The sequence below is a fragment of the Rhopalosiphum padi genome, chromosome 2 (assembly GCF_020882245.1).
Source record: "Rhopalosiphum padi isolate XX-2018 chromosome 2, ASM2088224v1, whole genome shotgun sequence".
In the NCBI taxonomy this organism is placed as follows: domain Eukaryota; kingdom Metazoa; phylum Arthropoda; class Insecta; order Hemiptera; family Aphididae; genus Rhopalosiphum; species Rhopalosiphum padi.
The window spans coordinates 30,483,072-30,492,977 of NC_083598.1; the positions used below are offsets into that span (position 1 = coordinate 30,483,072).

Here is a 9,906-nt window from a genome sequence, read left to right on the forward strand (position 1 = left end):
TTACTATACTTATTGTGACCTATACTTATTTACAAGCATTGTATGGCCACCTATTCCTTTATAATGTTAAATTTATGTTGGACTTTCAAATTTTAGAGTTAACTTTGCCTAAAGGCCATATTTTTAAATTCAAATACACAGAAGTTGTACATTGTTTAAGCTATGTCATGTAACGGTATAGACTTAATTTTTCAAGTGAGAAATAACCTTTTATTGAGAATAATTAAGCAAATAATTTTTTTGAAAATATTTATCAAACTACATCCACATAATAATCCTAAAAAAAGTTTTTAAAAAACTTAAAAATAGAGGTAACTATGTAAGTAATATTTAATCTAGTAATTACAATAAAACAGTTTTTGCAAAATATAAAATATTGATGAATTTAGACTACCTAATCAACATACTTTTTAAATTAGCATAGCCCCCATATTTTCCAAAACTATATACAGTAGAACATCGATTATTCCGTATTCGCATTAATTGGGATCGAGTGGGTGCGGATAATCAAATAAGCATTAAAAATAAAGTTAAAAACTAATTTACTTTGTGTAAAACGTACCTACAATATGATACATTAGAGTGAACCATAGGCCCATAGTAGATAATAATATAATCTCGCATTTCATATAATATAAACACGACAAAACGAACATAGCTATCGATAGAACTAAATTAAATTAAACTAAAAATAAATTTGTACAACAATTTTGTGGTGCGGATAACCGACGTTCTACTGTATTATCATGGATGGACGGTGGTCTTATTTTTAATACACTACAATACTACATAATGTTAAATAACTTAAAAACTATTCGTTCAAATGTTAGTTTGGATACAACTTTGAATTTTCAAAAAAATCATCTATTTGACTATTTAACAATTTTGATTTTAAAGGGTTGAAATCGGTGAAAATACATTTTTACGTGTAAATTGTATATCTATATTCATATAATAATAACAATAGCAATCGATAACATAAATCAGTACACATACAAATTCTAATTATTAGTTATCTCCCCATTGCCTTGCCACGGTGCCTATACACTAAACACGTTCAATTCATTTGCACTCCGTACTACCAGCAGTTCGGACACGCGTAACATCTAAAATATTTAAGCTTTTTTTTTACACATGTGACTACAAATTTAAATATTATATAATTTACACTTAAAAAAACATTCTTCATTCGACAACGCTTCCACAGCGTTTTACACTTAAAAGGAGTTTTTCCGGGCAACGCCGGGTAATTCAGCTACCTAGTAAAATACACAATAATTAATAAATAAAAATATGTGTAAATTCAATGTTTTAAGTAAAGTAATAGATACACACAATATTTCTGGCAATATTAAACTTGACCCGCTTTTGTTAGTGTATTTGTAAAATAAGAACTAATATAATAACTATACTTGGAGTCTTTTTATAACAAGTCAAAGAATATTTTTTAAATATTAAATATTATTTTATTGAAATACTTATAATAAATAATTATTTAATAAAAAAAAAATATAAGATAAGAATAACAGTGTTAGGTAATTTTCCACACCACCTTTATTATTAAACGTCGTACAATAACATTGTCCGTATTGTTTAATAACTTTATGAGGTATTACACGAGGCGCGTTTTTTTTATTGTGGTGTCCCCAGTAGGCCTAATCCACATCGTAAGCGAGAACGCATCATATGCAGGGGCGTATTTAGGTAGGGGCTTTGGGTTCAGTTGTCCAGAATGGCAAATTTTTATTTCGTACTTTATGAGTACTGGCGCAGTGACGTCAATCATTAATATTTTTCACAACATATGTGTGCCATAGAGATATAAAATACTATAGTATTTATATAACATGGTATTCTATGGTATTAACAGTTTGACCACTATTGCGCGGCGTAGAAGTTTTTTAATTTTTTTTTTAATGGGGGGAGGCGGCAAAATATGTGTTGCTCTTATCCTAAAATTCCTAAATACACAACTGATCATATGAATGCATTCAAATAATAAAAAAAAAATATACAATAACTTAAACTATGTAGGTGTTAATAATATTATATAATATAAAACGGGTAATGTGTATAATATATGTGTGTTGCCGGCCGGCGATAGTGAATGTGTTGGATGAGTGGATGAGAGATGAGCGCTAATGCGTAAAGGGGGGACAACTAAATTAAGATGAGCTTCTTTTTGCTGCTGCCAATCTTCCTCCGGGTTGAAACGAAGCCGAGTGCCGACACATTTCCCATCAGCTTTGTGACAAATTCTTCTTCACTAATAAATATTAAATAATTATATATAGTATACTGTACCGTCTGTACCTACTACGATTCTAAAAGTTATAATATAATACAAACAAATACTTTGGACAGTTGATTATCAGTTGAATTTCTTTTTGCTGCTGCCAATCTTCCTCCGGGTTGAAACGAAGCCGAGTGCCGACACATTTCCCATCAGCTTTGTGACAAATTCTTCTTCACTAATAAATATTAAATAATTATATATAGTATACTGTACCGTCTGTACCTACTACGATTCTAAAAGTTATAATATAATACAAACAAATACTTTGGACAGTTGATTATCAGTTGAATTTCTTTATGCTGCTGCCAATCTTCCTCCGGGTTGAAACGAAGCCGAGTGCCGACACATTTCCCATCAGCTCAATGACAAATTCTCCGTCGGTGGGTAGTCCATGATCCAGCCAAATGTTCGGTTCCTATAAAACTTCAAATAATGTGCTAATTAAATGTAATTTAAATTTATAGTAAAATTTTAATGTTTAAAAAATCTATGTTGGTGTTCTTTTATTTTTGAATTTAAATTAATTTGAAATTTTATATTCATTATTTATTAGTTAAAAATGTAAACAAGAACTAAAAAGATTATAGTATATTGCAGTTTAACTTTCTGTTCGGTGGCCACCTTTTTAATTCCTCACTCTCTTTTATAAGAAAGTTAAACAGCACAATAACTATAAAAATATAAATTTAAACATACACAAAGACAAACTAGCTTTGTGATAAGAAAAAAAAATTGAAAAAATTGGTAATTTATCAACGTATTATTAAAATATAAAGAACACCTACAACCGTAGTACAGTATATTATCTGAAAAAAAAACCATAAAAATTAAATATAATTTAAGTAAATATTCATAATATACTGTACTACTGTTCAAAAAATTATATTAATAAACAAACACAGCCTTGCGACACTATTATTTTTGTTATTCAGATGAGCTTCTTAATGATACTGCCAATCGTCCTCCGCGGGTTGACATTATAGAAGGATATAGCGTAATTATTTCAGTTTTTTTGTTTTTCCGATATTATGGCAAGATCTGAAATTTTGTGTTTTATTTTAATATTTACCACCCAAAGTACCAAATTGATCCATTTTTGCTACATGAATTCATGACAAACAAAAAATAAACTACATAATTGTAAAATCATTATACATTTTTCGCTACGTCCACATCCAGGATCTAAGGTGTACTATTCTACCACTATTCTAATATAATATAATCGCGAATAATACGAATAATATATGGTTGTTATTTCTCACAATTTTTGTCTACTATAACTAATGAGTAAAATAAGTAGGCATTGTGTATTATTTTTTCATCGGACCCTGGAGAATAAAATATGCGTCTACATCAACTACATCGTCCGACTAGCGCGGATTGTTCATATAAATTAATATAATTTATTTTAAGTTTAAAAAATAATTTTAATCCCAAAAAATAATAATAAAAAAAAACTTACTTAAGCGTCGATTCTTCCCGGGAAACTGAGTTGTACCAATCTACAGTGTATATGGAGTGATGCACTGCCGCCGAAGAAACTCCAAATTTTTTTCATACGCTCTTCATCATGATTCTAAATGGGAGTATAAAGATATTTAATGAAAATAAACAACACGAAATGAAAAGAAGAGTACTTGTCATGTACTGAAGACTGTTGTTTAACGACTGTTCATTAAGAGTATTATAAAATTGTTAATCGTCTTCGACGAATGTCGTCGATTGTCGTATGCCACAGATGACGAATATTATAATATGATAAATCTATGGGTTTTTTTTATAGAACTCTTTGTGATATTATACGATCTATTTTTCTATTTTAGCTGTTTGACATATTAACGTAAAATTGAAACATATAAACTATAGACCAAATCTTTATAGATATTGCAAAGTATTAATATTTTATTCTAATGAAGATGATTACAAATTATTTTATTTAATCTATAAACATAGTGAACTAAACAAAAATAATTATATTATTATATACATTAAAAAAAAAAAGAATTATGATTAATATCGTTATGTTTCTAAGTTATTATTTCTGCATTATTTTGATTCTAACCACGCGCAGTGTTTTAACTTAATCTTACATATTTTTACATGTAAACTTACATATATATATCTGAAGACACCTATCATAATAGAAACAAATTCATACATTTTCTTTATTATGGTTTCATGTAACAAATAGTACCTAGTCAATGCTTTGAGGAATTCAATTTTCAGTACCATTTTACAAAATAATTAAAAATTAAATTAAATTAAAGATAAAGAAGTAATTATTACAGTGTTGCTTTATACATTAGTGATTAAGTTTATTACTGTAATTAGTGTGTGAAATTTAAATTTGAAAGAGACAGTCAGTCAACCTTCATTAATAAGTATAATTTTGATGTATTATGACTTATAATATTATATGTTGATTGATATTGCTAAGTATTTTATTTTATTTTTTTGTGTAAAGTTTGACAAGCTACATTTTTTCCGAAAACATTGCATTTAACATAATTATTATTATAATATTGTATAAATAATAAATATAATTTACACCGTATTATATTCTTGTTATATAGTTTTGAGTCAATAGGTACAACCCTTTCGTAAAATAATTTTAATAAATAATATATTAAGATTAATCTACGTATGTCAAAAATGTTATTGTGTACGCATAGTATAACATGTACAAAAAACTTGTATGCCCCTACAAATAATGTTTTAAATAATAACAAAATATATAATATCGTAAATATACATAATTTCAAAATATTTTGAAAAAATACTATTTGTAAGAAATACTCTCATAAGAATTTAATTAAAGTTTTAAGTATCTAAGATTATTCGTTTTTGAACTATAACAAAATATAAAAATTATTTGAGAAAAAATATTTATTTTTAGAGTGGGTGTATAATAAACATTTATAAGTATAATTCATAAGTTATAAGTATAATATTGAATTTCAAATAGTCATAAAAAATAATGTGACTTTTCAGTAAACATATTATTTTTTTTTTAGGTTAAAAAAAAACTAATGAGAATTCCAATAGAATATTTTTAAATTGTAGATATAAAAAGAAAATATTTATATGAATATCTAACGAAAAAATTAATTTGAACATTTTATAGATTTAGCCGAATACAATCAAAATTTTAATTTTAAATGTTTATAAAATATACCGTAACTATACATTTTTTATTACAGTAAATTAGTGAACGATTGATGAAGAAGCCTGTATTAAATTTTAAATCATATAATTTTTTTCGGCTTAATAAAAAAAAAAAAAAAATTGAATTGTTTTAAATAATGAAAATGCTTTTAAAATTATACAATTTACCTTTAGAGAAATCGTAATGTAGATAATTGGTAAATTTTTCAAAATTCTATAATTAGCATTTTTTAATTAAAATTAATTTTGTCGATATTATACAAGTATATAGCGTAATGATACATTTATTTTTTTGTGTTTTCGATATTATGACAGGATTCGAAATTTTTTATTTTATTTTACTATTAACCACCCAAAGTACTAAATAGATCATATTTGCTACAATAATTTATGACAGAAAATAAACTACACAATTGTAAAATAAATATACATTCAATGCTATGTCCAGGATCCAAGGTATACTTGACGACTTAATTTTATTCTTGGCTATTTTATACATTGGACCAGTGGTCAACCTTTTTGGACTCTCGGGCCACATTCACAAACTAAAAACTGTTTGCGGGCAAAAAAATAATAAAAATTTAATATACTTAAATTATTTACTATGCAAAAAAATATTGTTTAAAATTAAAAAAAAAATTCGACGTTTTAGAATTTAAAGCGGGCCGTAGAAAATAGCTCACTGGTTGCCGGCCATTGCATTGGACGATTGGAAATAAAATATAAGTCTGTCATCCAAGTATAGCAGCTTGTACACGTCAATGAATATTTATTTTAAGTATAAAAGATAAATTTAATATTCCATAATTATGGGAAAATTAACTTACGTAAGTATTCTTCGACGCTGTTCGGCGAAATCGAGATGCACCACATTTACAGTTCAAACGTGCACCATCACCGCCGAAGAAACAGCTAGCTCTTATTTCTTCATTCGTCTTCTTAGCGCTTCAGAATGAAATTATTAAAATATTTTATAAAAATTATAGCACTTGTCATACACTAAAGGCTGTTGTTTAAAGACTGTTCAATAAAACTATTAGAATTATTAACAGTCTTCAACGAATGACAACGATTGCCGATTGCCACGGATGATAAATATTGTAATAATGTGATAGATTATATGTTTTTTTTTTATAGAACTCTTTGTGATATTATAGGATTTATTTTTATATCTCAGCTGTCTTGCATACGAAACTTTTGGTATTTAATTAATTTCATACGTAAAACCATAAAAATTGTATATCCTGAATTTTTTTTTTAATTATAATTTTATTATTTCAATAGTTTTTTGGTAAAATTTTTCACCAAAAAATAAAACCATATAAATATGGTAATATTTCCAGCTTTTTTGTTTTTCCGATATTATGACGAGATCTGAATTTTTTTAATGTTATTTTACTATTTACCAACCAAAGTACCATATTTGCTACAAGAATTCATAGCAGACAGAAAATAAACTACATAATTGTAAATCATTATCATTATACATTTTTCGCTACATATCTAGGAATCAGGATCTAAATTCTAAGGTGTATTTATAACGACTTTATTTTATTCTTGGCAATTTCATCATTAATGCATGATCGGTAACCTTTTTAAACTCTCAGGCCACATTCACAAATTAAAAACAGTTTGCGGACCAGATAAAAATAAAAATTTTATATTCTTAAATTATTTACTATGGAAAAAAATATTATCTAGAACTTTAAAATAATAAAATATTAAAAAAGAGATTTCATCTTTTAAGAATTTAAAACGGGTCGTATACAATAACCCGCCGGTTACCGACCAACTGCATTGAACGATCGGAAATAAAATATAGGTCTAAGTAATCGGGGTGGCAGCTTGTACAAGTCAATAAAATTTATTTAAAGTATAAAAATGAAATTTATTACTACCCTAAAATTATAGGAAAATTATAACCTACGCAAAAATCCTTCGACGCTTTTCGGCGAAATCAAACTGCCATATTAAAGTTCAAATGTGCACAGCCACCGAAGAAACAGCTAGTTTATTTCTTCATTTGTCTTCTTTACGCTTCGGAATGGAATTATTGAAATATTTTATGAAAATGAGAGTACTTGTCATGTACTGAAGGTTGTTGTTTGACGACTGTTCAATAAAATTATTAGAATGGTTAATCGTCTCCTACAAATGACGACGATTGTCGTTTGCCATGGATAATAAATATTATAATAATGTTTTTTTTATAGAACTCTTTGTGATTTTATAGGATTTATTATTATATTTCAGATATCTTGCATACGAAACTTTTGGTATTTAATTAATTTCATAAGTAAAATCATAACAATTGTATCCTGAATTTTTTTTTAAATTATAATTTTATAACGGTTATTAACGGTTTTATACGGTTTGGCTGAACTAAATGATTAATAATTTTAAAAATATTTAAAAGTTTAATCATTAAACTGATATTACATACTAAATAGTTAATAGATTATGATCTACGTATAATAATGAAGGACTTACAAAATCAATAAAATTAATTTCTAAATACAAGCAGTTATTCATATTCGACTCCTTATTTACACATGTGACTATATCATTCCCGTTTCGGTACCGTCCTGTTTATGAATAATACATACATACTCTATATTACTGATTTTAAAATAATCAATAGGTTCTAATGTTAATATGCTCAGATAATTTGCGATATTAATATATATAATAAATGCATCTATTAATGGTATTATGCTATTGATATTTTATCCTATAAGTATATAATCAAAATATTTAAAAAAATTATAATATGTACAAGAAATGCAATCATTAACATTTGGTAAAATTTTCAAATAACTACAGTTATTCGTTTTTAAATTACTACAAAAAATAAAAATTAGTTGAGCAGAAATAGTTATCACAGAAATATGAAATGAATATCCAATATCTTAAAAATTCAAAATTCAGACAATTATAAAAAAATATTAATGCGTCTTTTCGGAAAACTTTTTATTTTTGTTAGGGATAAAACTTATATTAGTCAGGTATTCGGCCAGTTAAAAATTAAAAATGCTATTTATAAAATTAATATAAATATAAATTATTATATAAAATGGGTCTAGTAATATACTAATATGACGATTATGTATTTTCGGTCTCATGTATTTTATGCATCACGCGTTCGGGAATAAAATATGCATACGTCCCCGGCGGGTAGAAGATTGTCCGGTGCAATAAGTATGTATTTATTTTATGTCTAAAAATGTAAATTAAAGCTCCAAAAGTATATAGAAAATCAAACTCACGTAAACATCGGTTTTTTTTTTGTGAAACTTAGTTGTGTCATATTTAATGTCCACACGTTCAGTAACCACATCGCCGACCCAGGAACACCTTTCCTCGTCCGTCTTTACCGCGTTTCGAATTGAAGATATTGAGATATTTCATAAAAATAAGCTGAACAGAACGGCATATGCGTGTAAAATATTATATATATTAAAGTACTGTCTATATTTTTTCTCCGTTAAAATTATTATACAACCGTCAATCGTCTCCGACGAATAGCAAAGATTGATGATTGCCATAGATGATAGATTAATATGATAGATCCATATCCATAGATTATATACTGTATTATTATATTGTAATATTATTATTAGACAGGCTTTAAATTTATTCGGGAGGTTCGAGAGACTCAATTGTGTACTTATACAAATTTTCTATGCATGACAAGGTGGAGGGCGGGGTAGATTGTATAGATGTTGTTCAGTACATTGAGACTAGACTTATAGGTATTCAAAGTTTCTGACATTGGCATCGCATAAATTAGTAATTAGTTGTTGTTATCGATATTTTTCGCCTGTATTGTTATTGAATGACACCCGTCTTCTCATTATTAATGTAAAAATACAAAATGTTATAATATTATCAACCATCAATATTAATATCGAAAACCATCATAATTAATTTCAAAATAGATAAAGATATTAAATTATACTACAATTTGCTTCACTACTTTTTTTATGGTGAGTCGCCGTCTCAAAGACCCCTGACGAGTCGCCATTGCAGATGTTAATAAGTTTATGACACAAACAGCTTAAAACTAATCTACATAATATTTTGAATACTTCTCTGTTAGTGTTAAATAATAATAGGTACACAAATTGGTGTCTTTAAATAATATTTTTGTAATAATTTAGAACAAAATAGATAACTATACCTATAGGCTATAATCATTATTTTTCGTTAAAATATCCAGTTTTGTCAATATTCAAATTTGGTATGTACTAACAGTAGCGCCGAACACGGGTATGAACTGGGGACAATTCCCCAGAAATATTTATGGGTGGGTGTGACTGGGCGATAATCAAAAATAGTTTGTTATGCAGTATCTTGTATGTATATAGTTAGAAATAAATAGCGAGAATATGAATAAAGTTAAAACTTAAACTTTTAAGCAATAATAATAATTTAATAGTAGCTAT

At 26.9% G+C, this 9,906-nt stretch overlaps 1 long non-coding RNA gene across 1 annotated transcript; it reads right to left on the minus strand.

Annotated features, from left to right (window-relative positions):
* Positions 1-1,677: 1,677 nt before the first annotated feature.
* Positions 1,678-2,933, minus strand: LOC132922118 (uncharacterized). Its single transcript, XR_009660986.1, has 3 exons — positions 2,561-2,933; positions 2,356-2,471; positions 1,678-2,266 (listed from the first exon to the last, which is right to left on the minus strand). It is a non-coding gene; the product is annotated as an uncharacterized LOC132922118 (long non-coding RNA).
* Between the last annotated feature and the right edge of the window lie 6,973 nt (positions 2,934-9,906).